This window comes from Cavia porcellus, unplaced genomic scaffold (genome assembly GCF_034190915.1).
Source record: "Cavia porcellus strain 051 isolate PalLab524CR breed Dunkin Hartley unplaced genomic scaffold, mCavPor4.1 scaffold_12, whole genome shotgun sequence".
NCBI classification, from domain to species: domain Eukaryota; kingdom Metazoa; phylum Chordata; class Mammalia; order Rodentia; family Caviidae; genus Cavia; species Cavia porcellus.
In genome coordinates this window covers 80,732,149-80,752,556 of record NW_026947495.1, presented here as the reverse complement: position 1 = coordinate 80,752,556, position 20,408 = coordinate 80,732,149, and the positions used below count along the sequence as shown (strand labels likewise).

Sequence of the window (20,408 nt, the reverse complement as noted above, 5' to 3'; positions counted from 1 at the left end):
AGCAAGGGCCCCTTTTTCCCCCGCAGGATGGTGTGCTGTCATCGGTGGCCGGGGGGTGGGGGTGGGGGGCAGGCGGCACGGTCATCACATGGTCCGGAGCTTGCTGCTGCTGCTGCTGCTGACCATGGAACCTCCATGCCCAGTGGCACACTCGTTCCACGGGCAGCGTGGCCTTCAGACCTGTCTCTGTGTTTGTTTTCTAATCTCTGTTGAGATGAAAGAGTGCAGTTGCTGTGACCTGGTTTTTGTTCAGTATCCCTCAGACTTATTTTTTGGTCTTTTTGAGATAGAGTCTCGCTATGCAGTTCAGGCTGGCCTTGAGCTCACTTTGTAGCCCAGGCTGGTCTCAAACTTACCCTCAGCCTTGTGAGTGCTGGAATTCCAGGCATGTGCCACCACACTTGGCTTACTCAGACTTTTAAAGCACAGTGAAAGATCATGTCCTTTTGTTCAATACTTTTTTTTAGAGGGGAGGAGAGATGGGTGTTGGTGGTTGGGAATTGTTTCAGAGATTTATAAATCTATTATTTTCTGCTATATTAGTAAATAACTTTTAGAGGTCGGTGCTGGGTCTTTGTGCTGAGCTGCCTGCCTCCCCAGCTCTCTTGTGGTTTTTCTTTTGAGATGGGATCTGAGTTGCTAAGTTGCCTTGGCTGGGCTCGAACTGGTGTCAGCTTCCTAGAGTACAGAGTCTGCAGCTGTTCCACTGTGCCTGGCAAATAAATGGCTTTAAAGGAAGAAATAACTTTTCTTCCATTGGGTTTCTGGGAAAGGGTGATTTTGTTAAGTTTTAAGATTTGATTCACCTGAGACTTGGTCAAATCATGACCACAAACTGACCATCTGGAAAACACTATCAATGCATCCAGAACTGTTACTATCATCTGAATCATAAAATAAAATTTGCACCAAGGAAAAACATTGGTGCACAAAGAGAACCCAAGTCTATACAAAGGTCTGATCTAATTTTATTTCTTTTTGAACCAGTTTATATTTTCCTGGTAGTTTCCAATGAACCGTTTTCCCCTTTCTATTTGACCTCTCCCCATTTTTTTCTAAATTTGCTGTATGACAGGCTATTTTTCAATCTGATTTAAATTCTCAACGTAGCTATTCTATGAGGATGATCACAGATTTTATTATGACTATTTGCCATTTCTTTAACATGATTCGGTTTATGATAGAGGAAGTAAGAGTCCTGTTTCTAGATGTCTGTATAGACCTATGAAAGGGCATAGAAAGGCCTGGTGGGACAGTCACCTCTAATGGACACTCCAGTAAATCTAAGGTTGAATCACTGCAAACAAAGCTGCTGGCGAACATTTGCGGATGACATTTTCCTCCCTGCTCCCTTTCTCTCTCAGTTGAGGGGTGCCCTACCACTGAATTATATTTACAGCCTCCCCACCTTTTAAATTTTGAGACAGAGTCTCACTAAGTCACCCAGGCTGGCCTGGAACTTGTGATCCTTCTGCCCCAGCCTCCTGAGTACCTTGGGGTTCAGGTATGCGCCACCATTCGCCATTTTCAATTCTCTTGAGTAAATAGGAGACTTGTGACTAGCATGGCATGCTGATGTTTAATTTAAAAAGAAAAAGTTTTGCAAAGAATTTGCACCATGTTATGTTCTGACCCACAAGGATGAGAGCTCTAGTTGCTCCGTGTCATTGCCAGCACATAGTACTGTCTGTCTTTTAAACTTTAGCCATTCTAACAGTGTGTAGTTGTATCGCACTGTGGTTTTAATAGTTGTTTGGGTTCATGGCTTTCGTCCTAGAGTTTTCTTTGGTTTCCCAGTGCTGTTCTGTGCTGCCTGTGTTTCATTTCTCTGTTGCTTATCACCTCCAGCTTCCTCTTGCCCATCCTCACTTCTTTATTTCTTCTTCCAGCCTTTGTGTTTACCCACGGGTGCTGTGTTTTGGCTGTGTCTCATCTTCCGGGGAGGGCCATTGTCCATGCTAGCTGTTTACTGAAGTCCAGCTAGGTGGGAGGTGGAGGAGCAGGGTCAGTTCTGACATCTCATCTCGTTGTTCTTAGGTAACTCCCCAGGTCCTGTGTTTGTGACACTCCCACTTAGGAATCTCTGTGTGATGGGATCAGGTTATGTGCTAGGACATCAGGGTTCTGTGAGGCCCGAGTGTTGGACCTTTGGTGTAGTGACCTTGTGCTTACCCGTCTTCCCCCGCTCCCCCATGGAGACACCATCCGTTCACCCTGGCTCTGGCCACTGCTAGGGACCTAAACCTCACACTCCAGCCAGCTGGGGTCGTTTGTGCCTCCCAGCTCAGATCTTTACTCCTTGCAGATGACTGTGTCTGTTTAAGTTTTGTTCGGTTTGGTTGTCTTAATCTCGTTGGATGTGGCTCCGGTTTTACTTTATTTGAATTAACTCCTCAGCGTTTATGGATGAGCTGGTCTTTGAGTTGCTTGAATACTGAATCCTCCCTCTTAGGAGCTCCTTCTGTGTTGAGTTGGCCATGGGAGGACCGTGGAGTAGAGCCGCCCGGCTCCATTACTTGCCACCCGATGTCTCACTTGATATTTCTCGGCCACTCTTGGTTGTGCTGGGCCGTTTCCCGTGCGGCTCCTGGCTCTCTGCTCTCTGCTGCTCTGGAGCATCTCCTCTTGCCTCGCTTCCTGAACACGCTTTTCTCCAGTCCCTGCGCACTGCTTCACCTCCCACACCCTAGACTGGACTTTCCTCAGTCCTGCTGGAGTTTTAGCCACTCCTCTGTTCTGTGACCTGGAAGTCTTCCCCTGTGCAGTCCGACTGTTTCTAGAAGGCTGACCTTTCTGCTCCGATCTGATCAACCTCTCCACTCATGAGCAGAATTTAACATTTCATTATTTGTAGTTTCGTGCTATTTGTTATCATTTCTAATGTTGTCTCTCCAGCTGGGCTGTAAGCCATGGAGAACATGGACTGGGTCACTCATTTTCTGTATATTTCTGTGCCTAGCACAGCACTAACATAAAATAAATGCTTACCAAACAACTAGTGTTAATTAGTCATCTGTATATATGGCTTTTTGGTCAGTGTGTTTATACAACGTACCATCTTCATCATCTGGTTTTGTGGTTTTCCATTTGGGCTTTTTTAGGGTCTCGCATGATTTGCTTGGTAAATCTGAGTTGCTGATTTTCCTCCCTTGGGTAGTGGTTTTGTGTGTGTGTGTGTGTGTGTGTGTGTGTGTGTGTGTGTGTGTGTGTGTGTTTTAACACTAGATGCTCTGAGCTTCATAGAACGTGTTATTGTCAGAAACCTAACAGCTGAAATATAATATATATTAGACCTTGTGGAAGATTGAGATGTAGTTCCCAGTGTATTAAACTGTGGTGCTTTGAAGAATTGTGGTTAACTGTCCCGTTGGATTATTTGTTGGAATCAAATGCCAAAATGCAGTTTAGAGATAAATAGCCTGCCAGATTTTGGCATATTTCCTAAGTGTAGGATGCTTCTGTATTCGGTATTTTTAGGTTTTATAGAAATAGTGGGTTTGAATTTTCAGTAATGGAAGAGAGAGAAGTGGGAGAGATGATTACGCTGCTTTGTAAACGAATCACTGACATATGATTTGCACAGTTAGACATGTCCTGGTGATCAGCTTTTTTTAGGTGAAAGAATCAAGGGCCAACATGGTTATGTGACTCCCAAAATGTCACAGTTAGCAGAAGTTAGGGTAGGGATACAAGTAACTATCTGAGAAACTCACATGTTGTTGAACTGTATAATCTTTTAAAAAGAAAGTCTTTACAAAGATTTCTTACATGCGCCTGCAAGGTGCCCAACAGGGTTGCCTTTCCAAATCAAGTGGATCAGGCTGGATCCTGACCTAGCCACACTCACCCTGGCTCAAGGGAAGCGGCCCGAGGGCGTGGTAAAGAGGAAGATCATCTGGTTGTGCTTGAATATCATGCACCTCCTCTCCTGTCACCTTGGGCTGGGGTCTGGTTACACTTACGTGCTGACTGCAGTGATCCTTGAGTCATCTTTCCCCAGCCTGACACCAGCAACATCTGGGGTGGCCCATCCCTGAGGCTCCTCCCATTTTTTCAGAGGACTAAGATCAGCAACGGGTACCCTGGCGCCATGTGCAATCTGGGGATTGGAAATGCTCATGGAGGTGTGGCAAAGGCAATGGGGAGCTGGTGGGGTGCAGTGTTTCACCAGCTGATAGGATAAATAGCAATGGAGATAATCTACATGGAGCTCTCTGCATACATGGGGCTCACTCTCCTGGTCAGGAAATAAATTTTTTTTTTTTTTTTTTGTGGTACCAGGGATTGAACTCACAACCTCGTGCTTGGCAGGCAGGTGCTTATGCTGTTGAGCTAAATCCCTGGCCCAGGAAATAGGTTTTGTTTTGCTTTACAATTTTGTCTCTAGATTTGCCATCCTGAGGCAGTCATGCATATTGCTAGGATTTGGGAAAGATCTTCCAGAATATTTGATGTAGGGTAGAGTTGAAAAACGGTGTCCTTCCTGTTGTTTAATTTAAACCTATTGAGATGTTTGTAACTTCAGTACCCTTGTTTTGGGAAATAGCAAGTCGGGACCAGATACCCACTGAAGACTTCTATACCTAGAAATAATTCATGCTTTTTCTTATGTTGTGGGAATACAACGGTATGAATTTTGAGAAATGGAGTCTTTCTTCTGAAAATTAAATGCAGTTTTAGGACAAAAATACAAGGAATCAAAAGTACTAGACCAAAACATAGTCTTTTAAAGTTAAAAGGATCAATATTTTCAGTTGCAAATAGTGGTCTACATTTTTTCTGTTGTTTATGATATATATTTACTTAATTGAATTTGAGTAATTGTATAAAATATATTACCATGTTTTAAATTTCTTTTGACTTGCAAGTTAAGTTGAGTGGTATAATTGTAAAAAAACATTCATTATATTCCCAGTGTTAAAATTTACTGTAGTCTTTATTAAGAGTGCATATTAGTGCCTATTAAATTTAGTTAATGAAGAGTAGTCTAATTTAAAATATTGAGGATTTTTCCCATAAAGGAATGCCACAATTAAGAAACAATACAGGATTTGTATCTAAAGGATACCTTACAAGAAGAATGTATGGAAAAAGTTGTCTGTATGTTCAAATTTAAAAATTTTGAAGTTTGAAATATTTTTAAATGCTTTTTTTAATCATAAAGTCACGTCTATGAATATTTTGTGACCATTGTTAGTATCTCCTTTGTTTTAAAGCTTCTAGCCAATGAAATTACACTGTAAAAATACATCAGGAATATCCAGAAATTGTTCCTGGTAGATGATGTTTTACTTAAAATGATAATAAATGATTTTTTACTTTAAAAAATAGGCCTAGGCAATAAAAGTTACTAGTAAGTACCTGAGGTCAATCTCTGTAAGAATCCAGTAAATACAAATTAAACCACAACAATGAAATTTATTTCTGCCTTTTAGGCGAGCATTTTTAGTGTAATAAGCTGCTGCATCTTACAATAGCTCATTTAATTCGAATATTAACACTTTTATGTAGGTGCAGGAATCCAACCCCCCTTTTACAGAAATCTGTGGAAAGCTGGGTAACTTCCTAGTTTCCAGCACAGCTGGGGGTGACCTGAGCTGTGGGGTGCAGCTGTAGACCCTGCTTTTTTCCCACCATGCTGCTCCTGAAGATAGGTGCGGTTTGGTATTGGCGAAGCTATCACAAAGAAAATAGCCAACCTTTCCGCAGATGAGGGGATGTCTCTCCTGCTTCCTGTCTAAAGGGCCTTCCAGAATCACCCGTCGATAGCCAAGAATCCACCCATTCTGGTCCTAAGAATTTATCCTGAAGAAAGGATTGGGCAGCTGCAGGGTGATGCAAATGTGAGGATTGTTTGCAGCACAGCTTATGTAACAATCTAAATAGCTACCTTCAGGGAGATGTTCTATTAAATCATGCTGCCCCATGCAACGAGGTATTAAATGGCTATTAAAAGTGTTACGCTGACTAATATGAATGACTGCATTACATTTGTGTGACCCAAAGCAGGTACAGGGCAGTGTGACATTGTGGCATGACCTCATGTGTCTGTACTTCTGAACAGCTATGCATGTGTTTTCATAGACCGCAGTGCTATGGGCTGTCATCTTGGGGTGCTGGCAGGATGCATGATGTTTAGTTTCTTCTTTACATGGTCTCATCTTTCTTTGGAAATTGTATAATCACGTGTCATTTTTATAATTGGGGGAGCACCCTATAAAAATACTCATTTTTGACTACTTCCCAACAGACAATTTTATGATAAAATTAGTTTCACAGGTTTTAACTTGGCTTCATATTTTCTGAGTGCGAGGCAGCTTTATATGAATTTTTTGACGAAGCGCCGCTTCCCAGTTTGCTTTTGAAGTCTCAGTATTCTCTTGTCCAGAGCTGCTCCTGGGACCTAGGTGTGCTGTCGTTAGGTGGGGCCAAAGAGCTGGGATTTCTCTGAGCAGCAGGTCCCGCCTTCGTCCGCCTGAGCTTCTTGATTTAAACAGGACTTTTCTGTAATTAACTTACATATGATAGAACTCTGTTAGGACAAACTAAATGTAAGGTATTGGATATCAAAACGGATGATACTTTAAGCTATGGTTAAAGTCAGGAAATGCCATTAATGGTCAGGATTCTTCTGTCAGTCAGAGTGCTGCTGGCTGTGGGATCCTGATGAGAGTGCTCTTTTCTTTCTCAATCTTAGCCCAGTAGTGTAAAGCCCCCATGGCCTGTGCTCTGCCGCAGGCAGGCTTCACTGGGATTTGGACTTGGCTGCTATGGAAGTGCTTTGGGCATTTGATTTTTTTTTTTTTTTGCTCAGATTTTTGGCACATACGCCTAAAACTAGCTTAGTTGGCTAAATTCTTTTGAAGCCTTCTTTAGAAACAGTTATCTGGCAGATTTTAGCATTACCCCATCCTGAGACCCTAAAGTGGTATAAAAGAACAAAGAGCCATTACTAATTTCCTAGAGAACCTCAAACCCTGGATGACAGAGATCTTTCAACAATAGAATTGGTTTTCTTAAAGAGCAGTGAAATGTCCCCCTTCTTTCTAATGTGAGTGGTTTAACTCACTTCCATGGTCTGTGCAAGCACACAGGGTACATTTGGTGGGCTTGCTCACTGCCTGAACTTACTGCTTAGAACAGAACTAATTACGCAAAGCAGATTCCCAGAAAATACACTGGTTTTTGTTGGAGGCCACGATTCCATAATGGAAATTGTCTTTGTGGCTGGAGCTTAATCCTATTAGATCTCTCTTTCTCTGTCTCTCTCTCTGTCTGTCTCTCTGTCTCTGTCTCTGTCTCTGTCTCTGTCTCTCTCTCTCTCTGTCTGTCTCTCTCTCATCACCTTGATGGGCTCGGGCACTGCCTAGGACATTAGCAGACATATTCTGGATGTGGTTGTGTAGTCATGGCGGTCTGCCCGCTGCCGTGAACTGAACACCTTTGGCCCCCCTTGTCCTCTCACTATGGTATTCCTGTGGGGAGCCAGTTAGCCATGGACTAAGTCCCAAGACTGTGAGCCAAGTAAAACTCTCTTCCTTAAATAGTGAGTGTGGGATCCTTGGTCCTAGCCACAAAGAGCTGATTAATACACCAGGCGAGCACTGTGCCATTGAGCTGTGCTCCCAACTCTCCTTTGCTTTGTGTTCTCAGCTCTGGAATTATTTGCCAGAATCAAGATTAATTCACTGCAGTGGCCCATTGATAAAGCCATGCTCTGAAGATAACCGGGCTGCATTTCAGAGACTCGTGTTTGTCAGAGCTCTGGGATCTGTGACTCACTTGGGCATTTATAGACAAAGCCCAGAATTGATTTCTATGAAAGATCTTGCCCAGAAATTACCCGCCTCCCTGCCACCACTACTGTCCATGCCAGTGGAGAGTAGCCGTTGGAAAAGGCGTGCATGCTGGTTGATTTCCTTCATGTCCATAAAACGACCAAATTCTTCTCTGTGGCTTTGATCTTAGTCACATGTCAAACATTTAAAGGTCATATTTCTGAGAGTGGACATTATCTTGAACTTCTTGTTCCCAAATTTTTACAAGAAACTTACTATGAGAAATTATGTTCATGAAAAATACTTAAGAAGTTGCAGCCTGGAGGCTGATTTCCGATCTAAAATTCAAGTTGGAGATATAGCTCAGTGGTGGAGCACTTGCTTAACTGAGCATTCCCAGTGCCACACGCATAAGAAAAAAGATCTAAAATTTAAGTCTTCTTAAGTTTTATCCTTCTTGCCTGACCAGCAGTATTCTAGCAGAAATAAAATTTAGACCATACAGATTAATTCTTCAATAGCCACCCTAAAAAGGTAAAAAGAATTGGCGAAATTAATTTTACCAATTAAGTAGTATATTTTACCCAGAGCAGTAGGTCTGAAACACTGTTTTCACCTGTCATCAAGATACATCTTGTTAATGAGAAATTTTATCTTTTTGTATTGTCTTTGAAATCAGGTGTTTATTTTTGTCCTGGCTGCATATCTCCGTTTGGATATCTAGGTTTCAGACACTCAGAAGCTAGACCACTTTTGTACACTCAGTCCTGAAGGATGCCTTGGAGAAAAGCCTGAGCTTACCATAACAGTGGTCACAAGCACAACCACTGTACTTGCTGGATGTGTAAGATTGTAGACTAATACTTCACATATCCTTTTTTTACATTTAAGACTATATTTTATTAGGTAATTAGTTGCTACTGAGCATGTGGCTTCCTCAATGACAGGAAGCTGGCCGGCTGATACACAGCAACATCTGGGCACAGGGTCACAGGGCTTTAACTCTTGGCTCACAAAGGTCACACAAATGTGGTCCCACTCTCAGGATCCTGCTAGAAGTCATCTGTATTAAAACCAACAATAGATAATGCTTTTTTTCTGTAAAGTCTATAAAGTTTTACAAACTTAATGTCTCAGGAAGAAATTTCAAAAATAAACCTTGCCATTACTATGGTAACTAGCTCTCCAATGGCTGAAAGAGCTGTAAGTAATGGGACAAAGCTGGAGGAGAGAAGGCTCTTCCTCTTCCCATCCAAGGTGGGCACTGTTACTCCCTCTCGCACCTGGGAAGAACCAATTCCCTTGTAGCTTGCATGCCTTAATAAATCAGTCTCATCTTGTATCTGAACACCTCCTCTTTCTGCCAGAAACTTATAGTACTGGTATATGTCCCAATCCAAACTCTCACTGTGAGAACTCAAATTTTCAGGTCTCTTGGTTAGTGTTGCCTTTTCCACAGGAATGCCTTCGTTTCTTCCCCAGTTTGTCAGCAGTATAATCTGCCACTTTCTTCTAGTGGTTTAGGGCACTTTCACAATCCTGTAGCACACTGATTCCTGACAGATATCTGTACCCCAAATCATCTGGGACATCATACTTCCTCCAGCACCTCCAAAGGTATGACATATCGGTGCCTTGGCTTGACCATATTCCATTCCTATTCCATAAAAAGACCAAAATCCTAATGCCGTGTGTGTGTGTGTGTGTGTGTGTGTGTGTTGCCATCTTGTGTCCCAGCCCGAGCACCAGGACTCTCAGGAAGGTGTGGTTTGGCTTTGTGATTCTCTTTGCATTTCCCACCCTTCATGTATCATGAAGACTAGGAGGAGACCTTGGCTCAGATCTCATCGCCTGGACGTCCTGTGTGTTTACCTTCTGATAATGTGCATGGGCCTGTGAAAATTCTGGTAACTCTGCCCGAGACTGGAAAGCTAAGAGACAAACCAATGGCTGGTTCTCGTTTCTAAGCAGAGATGAATGGCTGGGTGCCTACTGTGAACTGTGCCCTGATTTCTCACCTACCTGGGCTTTCCCAGACTGCTTTTAGCAAGCAGTTTTCAGCCTGCTGAATGTGATACTGTAATACTCCACATGTTTTCATTTTATTATTATTTTTATTGGATTTGGAATTCAACCCTGGGCTTGGCTTATGCTGGATAAGTGCTATATCATATATATATATGTGTGTATATGTATATGTATATGTATATGTATATGTGTGTGTGTATATATATATATATATATATATATATATATATATATAGAGAGAGAGAGAGAGAGAGAGAGAGAGAGATTGATATGGTCTTGCTAAATTGCTTAGGCTAAAGTCGACCTTGTGATCCTCCTGTCTTAAGCTTTTCCACTAAACTGCATTCTAGTTGTGAACCACTGCATCTGACCCTCCAGGCATCTTTCAAGTAAAACTTTGTGTTCTTTAAATTTTCATTCATTATATTCCTGTACATGTTATGGGGGAACAGAATTTAAAATCTTCTTGGAAGACTGAAGGCTCTCGGTTGTCTTCTGGTTCTTTTTAGGTTCGTTTAACAAATTTGCAAATAGGGAAATTATTTGATTTGACTTGAAACTGTACAGAGATATTATCTGGTGATTTTAGAAGCACCCTTAACTGGGTACCTGTTAAAACACGATGTTCGGGCACCAGGTCCTGGGTTATGATCGGGAGCTTGGGTTGGAGTCAGGTTCTCTGTGGTCAAATTCTTATTAGCGCCTCTTCCGTTTCCTCCCTCCTCAGCCTAATCTCCCGGAAAAAAGAATCTTCTCCATACCCCACAGTCTTTTTCTTACCTTTCTTCCTCCGACTCTCGGGCTAAGCACCGTGTTTCCTGGGTCAGCTCCTTTCTGTCTTGTCCCACCCGTGATATCAGTTTTTGTAATAAGCAATGGGAGACATCTGGGGCATTAGTGAGGACTTTCTAACTCTGTGACCAAAATCTAACGCAGACTCCCTAAAGCAAGCAGAAAAGTGTTGGAGGAGGGGAGCAGGGGTGGGTCCTGTCTCGGGCACTAGATTGGGCTGAGTGGGAGCTCATAGCATCTCTGGTCCTCAGCCCACTGAGCACCAAGACCCGAATTTCTTCACGGGGCAGGAAAGACAGAACTGTCTTCTTGGAGGAGGAGAGGAGTGGTAATATTTAAGATTCAGAACCTTGATTTAGGGCAGCCCACTGGGGACCCCTTCTGTCTCTCTTTCTCTCTCTCTGTCTCAGACAGAAGCTTTCTTTCTCTCACTAAATATTTCTGCTCTTAAAAAAAAAAGAGGGGCTGGGATTTAGCTCAGCAGCATAAGTGCCTGCCTTGCAAGCACACAGTCGTGAGTTCGATCCCTGGTACTGATAAAAAAAAGAACCTAGATTTGTCCCAGTGAACTGTGCATTATTACCACCTGTTACAAAAGATGAGCTTTTGTCTATGCTGGAATATTTCTTTAAATATTAACCTGACTGATAAGGCAGCTGACAAGGGCAGTGTTTGATATTTTCTGTATTACAACCAGTTAAAGTTGGTTTGCATTTTAATGAGATTTTAATTTGTTTGAAACAATTATTTGTTTAAGGCAATGGCATTTTGCTAATTTTAATGGTGCCACATTCCAAGCAAAAACAAATGTTTGTTTTTATAAACCAAATGGATTTCTGTCTTTGAATGGATTTTAATCAGTCAATTGAAATGCACCTTCTAGTGTATTAAATTTGAGAGCAGTAATGTCATTTCTCTAAGTTTAATGAATTAACATAACTCGTGTCATTAAAACAAACAAGTTTGCAGCCTCCTGAGAAAGGGGATTGGCAGTTTCATCATAGTCCGGTAGCTCAACCTGATAGGTAACCCAGTTAAAAATAGTTGTAGATTATTCATAAGAATTATCTGCTCTGCAGTGATCATTCCATCGGTCATGGAGGCTTGCTTTCAGTCATGTGTTCTCATTTGTTCTGCATTGAGTGAACGATGTCTCCACTACTGCAGTGGACTTTTGGCAAAATGAGTGGGAAGAGAAAGAACTGGAGAAGACCCTGGTGCTTTGTATGAGTGCCTCCTGCATGCAGGTGCGCAGTCAGCGGAAGAGGGTGAGTTGCGTGCATCAGTGCCCTGGGTAGGTGGCAGCTTCAGGTGGGCAGAGCTTCCATGTGGCTGCTCAGGTTTCTCCCGGCCTGTGGCAGTAGGCTAAGAGGCTGTTGCATGGGTTGGGCACAGCTGAGTGCTGAGCTGGGCTGAGTGCTGACTGGGCTCATAAACTCAGCACCAATAATGAATTAGAGGGCGGAGTTTAGAAAGGAAGATGACTTATTTGTGAGGAGGAAAAAGCAGAAGACAGAGGTGAGACGGGTCCAGATGCATGTCCTGGAGCCATTGTCCTCGGCTCCTTTTATTAGGACTGGTGACCCTTCCCTCCAGGTGGGTACCTGGAGCTGGTCACAGTCTGACCCTAACCCGGATGACTTCAACTGTAGCCCAGGCACTTCTGCCTACATTCATTTGGTGTTTTGACTCCTTATGGCCCTTCTGTTAGGGTAAGGTTTTTTGAGGGTGGGATGGGGCTTCTTTTTAGGCAGCTTAGAGTTAGTGATTAAATGAGGGAATGTGTGTGTATCTGGTGCAGGAGCAGAGTGAAAGAAAAATATATATGAATGTATAGGTGTGTGTATTTTTATATATTGAATAAGAGTTTTCTTTTTGGTGGCTGTGCCAGCCCACATTGTATTCTTTGGAGGTGGCTGAGGAATGGTTATCCTGCTCTTTTATGGTTCTGGCTTCCTCCATGCTTTGTCTGTCAGCTTTTCCTCTGATAAATTCGCATGTTTAATTGTATTACTTGGTGCTTTTCTAGGTCTGTGTTACAGTTTGTGTCTGGATGTCCCCCAAAGCCTCATAGTCATGGAGGATGTGAGCCTTTTAAAGCTGGCTGAGTCTAGCCTTCGTGATTCATTCATTGTCTAGCTCTGGGATTGTGGTGTGAGTGCTGCACCCGCCCAGGGAGGTGGCTGGCATACAGTACAAGAGAGGGAAGGAGGCATGCTTTGCCCTTTTTGCCCTTTTGCTCTTGTGGCTTTGCAGATGCCGTGAACACTCACCCCTTAGCCACACCACCCTGCCTGGGAGCCACGTGATTATGGGCTGAAACCTCCACACACAGTAAGCTAAATAAATCTTTCCTTCTTTCATTTTGGGTGTCAAGTATTTTATCTTGGCAGAGAGAGAAAAGTAACCAAGACCGTCTAGTTTCTCTTGCTTTCTGTACCTTTGTCTTTCTAATCACCGGGTTCTAACTGCAGAGATAAAAGCTGCTTTTATTAAGATTTTCTTTTAGTTTCTTCAGCAAAGCCCAACATCCCTTTTTTCCCTACAAGCTCACCACTGCCTGGGTGCCATGGAGCCTACCCCAGCATTGCCCATAGGAAGAGGACGTTCCATCCTTGGTCTGGGCAGAACTTTTATTCCTAAAGTACTTAAAACTCTGAGATGTCCCAAATTTTAGGACAAGGGCTGGAAGGTGACTTGGGCAGAGATAGAAAAGACAATCTGTTAACAGTCCTGTGGGTCACCAACGAAAAGACAGTTGAGCTCTCTGAATGTTTGTTCAACTTGACTCCCAGCGTGGGCAGTGAGGGCCCATGCCCTTTACATACGAGTTTTCTGGACAGCCAAGCCCAGCCATCCCAGAAGCAGCCCGACTCTCCTGTGGACTGCTTTCCTGTGCCCAGGTTTACCTGCTTTGCATTATCCACCATCTTAGCCAATGTAAAACCTGTGTAAACAATTTAGATCTTCGTTTGCCCAATTTTCCAGACTAAACAAATGCTCTTAGCTCTGGTGCAGGGATGTTTTCCACCTACTCCCCAGCCCTGATGGTGGTGGTTGTAAGAACTAAGTCCCCAGACTTGGTCCTTTCCCCAGGTAGCATCTGTGACGTCTCAAGTAAAACCTTTGGTCTCAGGGAAACTTTATCTCAAGAGCTTTGGCTCCGTAGAACACTTGCAGCTTAGTCCTGCAATGCAAGGAGCTGTTACTCCCTTCAGAAGTGGGCGGTGAAGGGAGGGCAGAAAGCATATGACTTTCGTCACGGTTCTCTGAAAGGCTCCGCTTTCTGTTCCTGTCTGTCTACGCGTCGTCAGGTCCACTGAGAATGTCTGAACGAGGGAGAGAACTACTTCTCAGCAGTAGCTTGGGCTTCTGAAGTCGGTTTAAATCTGTGGTTCACAACTAAATAAGTAAACAGATAGCCATGTCTGCAAAGGCACTTTGCTTGGGGGCCAGGAAGGAACACCGAAAAAGCTAGTGACTATTAAAAAGTATAAATAGTTGGTTATGTCTTTCTCTCAAAGTTTTTGGGTAAACCTAAGCACCACAGTGCTGTGGTTCAAGTGTGTCCCCCAAAAGTTCATGCACTGGAAAGCTAATCACCACATTCCTGCATTGATGGTAGGGTTAGGGTTAGGGTTGAAGCCTTTGTGAGCTAATTCGGTGCGTTGAGGGGTGAGGGTGGGGCTCGAGGTGAGTGGGTGTGTGGGGACACAGACTCTCCAGACCTAAGAATCAGTCACCCTGAAATCTGAGGCTCAGCTCCACTTAGAGAGAGCAACGGGGTGGAGCTGAGGGAGGGCTATACACCGGGAAGCAGCTCCCCTAAAGAAAGCCTGTTTGTGTTGGAAGCCAGATTTCTTTTTTAAGATTTTTAAATTTAAAAAACATATATATATATATATATAAAAGGGGGAGATTAAGATGAAAGAGGACATAACAACACAGGTCAGAACAGATCAATTAAAACAACATAGTGTTTCACTACAGGATAACCTGACATAACAGTAGTTACCATCGTGTCTCTTTCCTTGAAATATTTGAGTATACCTTCATATACTATAGTATCAAACATAATAAGACAGTGTAAACCATTCAAGAGGGTGAAAGTATTACAGGGTATTTAGAACCAACTAACAGAAAACAAACAACGATTTCCTACATTATCTCCTTGACTATAAAAAATTTTGTTTATACTATCACATATAATAAAATCCAGTAAGATACAACATGATAAAACTGATGGAGACAGAAGAACAAAAGCTTGATGGGTTTTCAAAACAAGCTGATATTAAATCAGCACTAGCTACTATAATGTCTTGTTTTCTTCAGAATAGCTGTTTATACCATCACAGACAATAAAATCAAACAACCCAGAATAAAACCATTCCAACTAATGAATGAAAACATTATTAGGAGGGCTGGGGATTTAGCTCAGCAGCATAAGCACCTGCCTTGCAAGCAGGCAGTCATGAGTTTGATCCCTGGTACCGATAAAAAAGAAAAAAGACAAAAAAAATTTAAAAAAAGAAAATATTATTAGGCTTCAAAACAATATAATGGGGAATCATGAATATCACATACTTTTATGTATTCTTACCATTTCTTATACTAGGGAAACTATTCGATATTTATATATGTGAGCTTGATTTATTTTGCTTATGAGTATGGTCTCAAGCCGCGCTCACTTACTTATAAATATGTCAATGTGATCATTCTTTATAGCTGAGTAGTACTCCATTGTATAAAAATACCACAACTTTTTTATCCATTCCTCAGTTGATGGACACTTAGGTTGTTTCCAAGATGTGGCTATTACAAATTGTGCTGCTATAAACATGGGTGCACATATATCACTGTGGTATGATGTTTTCAGTTCTTCTGGGAATATGCCTAGAAGTAGAATAGCTGGAACAAATGGGACTTCCAATCCCAGCATTTTGAGAAATCTCCAAACTGACCTCCACAAAGGTTGTACCAGTCTACACTCCCACCAACAGTTCCTTTTTCCCCACAGCCTCTCCAGCATTTGTTGTTGGTGGTTTTCTTGATCCTGGCCATTGTTTCAGGAGTGAGATGGAATCTCAGTGTGGTTTAAATTTGCATTTCTCTAATGAGTAATTATGATGAACATTTTTTCATGTATTTATTTGCCATTTGTATTTCTTCATCTGAGATTTGTCTATTCATCTCAGATGCCCATTTTTGAATTGGATCTTTGAATTTTGGGGGTTTGATTTTTTAAAATTCTTTATATGTTTTAGACAGAAGTCCTTTGTCTGAGGGACAGTTCACTGACTTTTTTCCAGTTTGTGGGTTTTCTTTTCACTATGCTGCAGATTTCTTTTGACATGCAAATACTTTTTAATAAGAGGTGATCCCAGTTATTGATTCTGGGAAGTATTTCCCACGCGTTTTGATTCCTGTTCATGAATTCTCTACCTACCCCTATGTCTTCAAGATTTTTACCCAATTTGTCTTCCAATAGATTTAGTGTTTCTGTTTTAATATTCAGATCTTTGATCCATTTAGATTTTAATTTAGTACATGATGATAGGCATGGGTCTAGTTTTAGTTTTTGGCATATGGAGAGCCAGTTTTTCCAACACCGTTTATTAAAGAGACTGTCGTTCTTCCAGTGAACATGTTTGGCTCCTTTATCAAAGATAAAGTGGTTGTGTGTGTTTGTAGTTGTGGTTGTATCTTCTAATCTATTCCATTGATCTTTGGCTCTGTTTTGATTCCAGTACCATATTGATTTTACTACAGTTGCTTTGTTGTATAACTTTAAGTCAGGGATTGTGATGCCTCCTGCCTTGCCTTTGCTGCTTAGAACTGTCTTTGCTATTCTAGGTCTCTTCTGGCTCCAGATGAATTTTAGGAGTGATTTCTCTAGATTTATAAGGTATGTTGATGGTATTTTTATTGGGATTGCATTGAATCTGTATAACAGTTTTGGGAGAATGGCCATTTTCACAATATTTATTCTTCCTATCCATGAGCAAGGGATGTCTTTTTATTTTCTGAGATCCTCTTCAATTTCTTTTTTCAGTGTATTATAATTTTCTCTGTATAGATCTTTCACTTCTTTCGTGAGAATAATTCCTAAATATTTCATGTTTTTAGTTGTTAGTGTGAAGGGTGTGGCTTCTCTTATTTCTCTCTCTGTGATTTTGTTGTTAGTGTATAGAAATGCTATTGATTTTTGTGTATTGATTATCCAGCTACATTGCTGAATTTATTTATTATATCTAGGAGTCTTTGAATGGAGTTTTGGGGATCTTCTATGTAGAGTATCACGTCATCCGCAAATAATGATAATTTAACTTCTTCTCTTCCTATCTTTACCCCTTTTATTTCTTTCTCTTGTCTAATTGCTCTGGCAGTATTTCCAGTACTATATTAAATAGGAAAGGTGATAAGGGACATCCTTGTCTTGTGCCTGATTTTAAGGTAAAGGCCTTCAGTTTTTGGCCATTTAGTATGATACTGGCTGTTGGTTTGTCATAGATGGCCTTTATTATATTGAGGTAATGACCATCTATTCCAATTTTCTGTAAGGTTCTTATCATGAATGAATGTTAGAACTTATCAAAAGCTTTTTCTGCATCTATACAGATGATCATGTGATGCTTACTTTTGGCTTTATTGATGTGGTGGATTACATTTATTGATTTATGTATGTTGAACCATCCCTGCATGCCTGGGATGCCAGATTTCTTGCAAGGGTTTGTTGTTGACCAGTAAAACTTCAAATGATGGGAATTGAATCATTTTACCTTACAACAAAATATAGCCATAGTCATAAATGTGACACCCTCAGTAGAAAGAAGAAAGAATAAATGAAGTGCTAAAATGTTTAGAAGGTTGGAAGAGCTCATCTTTTTCCAGAAAATTATATGGTATCTCAGTGTGAGTGTGAGTGTCTCACCACAATCGTAAGGAACGTTATGTTGCAAAAGCTTCTCTAGAGCTTTGTTGAATTTCTCACAGGTTCTTTTTATTCCTGTGATATGTAAATGGTTCTTAGTGCTTTTCTCCTTTGGTTGTCATTTGTTGTAACCTTGAGAGGCTTTTATCACTGGATGGTTTTGCCTGTGATTCAGGTTGTTCTTCATAAACGCTGACTCCTGTGCATCCCAAATCTTCGAGCAGCTCTGCTGTTTCTGCCTCCCGTCACCTTACTGTTGGGACCTCTGACACTCATTGAGGACCGGCGTGGACCCCTGTCACTGTGGGAGGGACGGCTGGACAGGGATGATTAATTTTAAAGGTCTTGGGCCCATTATTTTGTGGTATTTATTGCTTTCATGCTCAGTGTAGCTGGGCCATGAGTACAGTGCTCAGGGAACACTTGAGTTACGTGCAGGATAGTAGATGCATCTGGGGACCACAACACAGAGGGAAATGGATCAGACACTCGAGCTTAAATGTCTTGTACTTCCTCCTATATGAGAAACCCAGAGTATAAATAAACAGCAAAATAAAAGGTAGGTCATAGGAGACGGGAGCTAGACCTTCCCAAGGGAGAAGGGGACCAGGAGAGGGAGGGTAGGGGGCAGATGCAAAACAGAGCACAGCCACGTTACACGCAGGCACCAGCGCGTGCTGAGGGCTGCAGTCACTGTGTGCAGAGACTAAAAACTGAAAAGAGTTCTTTAACCAAAAAACGTTTGAAAATTACAGCGCTGTATGAGTCATCCTTTGGGAAAGGCTTCAGAGATTTTTAATCTTAATTAATCTTGAATTAAAATTAAGCTTGGTGTTGGATGCACACCTATAATCCCGGGTACTCCAGAGGCTGAGGCAGGAGGATTGCAAGTCTGAGGCCAGGTTGGGTAACATAGCAAGAGGCTGTCTCAGAAGAAAATTAATGAAAATAAAGCTCAAATTGGTGGCTCTGGGGCAGAGCACTTGTGCAGCATGAGCGAGGCCTTGGGTTCAATCCCTAGCATCACCAAAAATTAGGAAAAAAACCAGGTCAAGCCTGGTGACAGCAGGCAGCACCATGATCCTGGGCAGAACTGTTTGTTTACCACTTGCTGCCATAGATGTTTATTTAATTTTTTGGTATTTTTTTCTGATGGTTCTCTGCACCCTAAGAGTCTCACATGCAGTGAACTTCATTGATCGTTGTTTTTAACCGTCCTTTTCCAGCCTTAGGATTGGGGGTTCGTCCTGGAGGATGGAATCTGATTTGTCTGCCATGTTCCCAGAACTAGAGCTCACACGGCCTTGGTATTTCTGTGGATAACATGGCCCTCCCCCATACTAGTCTTTATGGTCCAGCCCTGGCTCTGCTCCCTGTGGGATCTGTAGTCCTGTACCTATTTTTGCTTCTGTCCCGTGGCAGACATCAGCTGTGACCTCAGACCTGCAGTGCGTGCTCACTGAGCATCGCTCCTGTTATCAGTCTCACTGTAGCATGGAGTCTCTGTGAAGCTAAAAAAACCTAGTCATTTCACTGGATGGGACCGAGCTCCGGTTATTCCCCTTGGGAGCCTGGGGGAGAGGTGACATCTGTCTGTCATAGCTACTTCTGGATGAAGCGTGCATTCCAGTGGGGAGAATGTGATAAACCTTTGTGGTGATACAGTCCACCAGGCTAAGAAGAGTGCGGGGGAGGAAATGCAGGGCAGAGGAGGTCCAGGTGGCATCAGAACATTGAAACGTTGAGTGGGGTCATCGGGAAAGGCCCTGCTGCCAGGCCTTCCTTGATAAAGCAGTGAAGTGGGGAGCAGAGTGGACCTTGTGGCTATCAAGGATGATCAGAGACAATGCAGAAGCAAAGGCCCCATGCTTGGATGTGGTTGGACGGTCCAGGAGCTGCGCTGAAGCCCTGTAGACCTTTGTAAAAGTCTCGGCTTCTTCTGAGAGGGGAGGATGTGAGGGGATGTGGGGCAGAGGTCGGCGCACTCTGGCTTTTGCCTGGTGTGGATCCTCTGGTGCTGCTTTGAGGCTACACTGCAGTGGATGGGGTTTGGGAACTGGGAGGGAGCTCTGTGTTTGGAGGAAGAGAGCTGATCGTGGCTTGGACCACACCAAGGCCGTGCGAGTCAATCCGTGCAACTCTTCCTTTCGTGCTGGACCCGGGTCGTGGCCTGCAGCGCGTGCCCTGCATCTGTGTGTGGGCTCCTTGTGTTGGTCACTGTCCAGCCCTGGCGCTCTTGCGAGGCTCCCCTTAGCTGCTCCAGCCCTGAGATCCTCGCTCGTGTAGCACAGCAGCCCAGGCTTCCCGTCCCCTCCGGGTAGCTTGATTTCTGTCCGCCTGTGTTCCAGCAAGGGCTTTGTCCGTTCGACATTCGGGGGACGCTTGACTCAAAAAACCCTTTAAGTGGCTAAGGTGGCTACATGCAAAAGGAGAGTCAGTATTTTCCTGCACTGTTGATTTGGTCTCTTTGCAATACTGTTCCCCCCGCCCATGTCTGTGTAGGACACCGTATGCAGGGACACAGAATCGGGTCCTCCACCAGCTGCAGCCGAGAAGAGAGAGTGGATGCCTCGTGGCCTGGGCAAGTAGAGGCAGCAGGAGTGGAATGTGAAGACTGTGGGGCTCCTTGGCAGGGACGTTTCTGCCGGGTGTCCTTCGTCAGAGAGGCTCTTGGGCTTGCAGGTGGGTGGGAGGAAAGTGGGCAGCGGGCAGTCTCCAGGGTGACAGGGCTGGGGCTTGCTCCGAGGGGCTGCAGGGAACCTCTGGTTTCTTGGAGGGACTGTGAGCGAACCTGCTCTCCACCCTGGCCCCAGCCCCAGGCTGTCCTCCTCTCTCCCCGGGGCTCCTCCACTCCTGCTGCCTGCAGGTTGGGTTCAGTC

General features: G+C 43.1%; 1 protein-coding gene across 4 annotated transcripts in view; it reads left to right on the top strand.

Moving 5' to 3' along the window:
- Nucleotides 1-20,408, top strand: part of Hecw2 (HECT, C2 and WW domain containing E3 ubiquitin protein ligase 2) — a 345,745-nt gene that overhangs the window by 119,107 nt on the left and 206,230 nt on the right. The gene's annotated exons all lie outside the window — the stretch shown is intronic.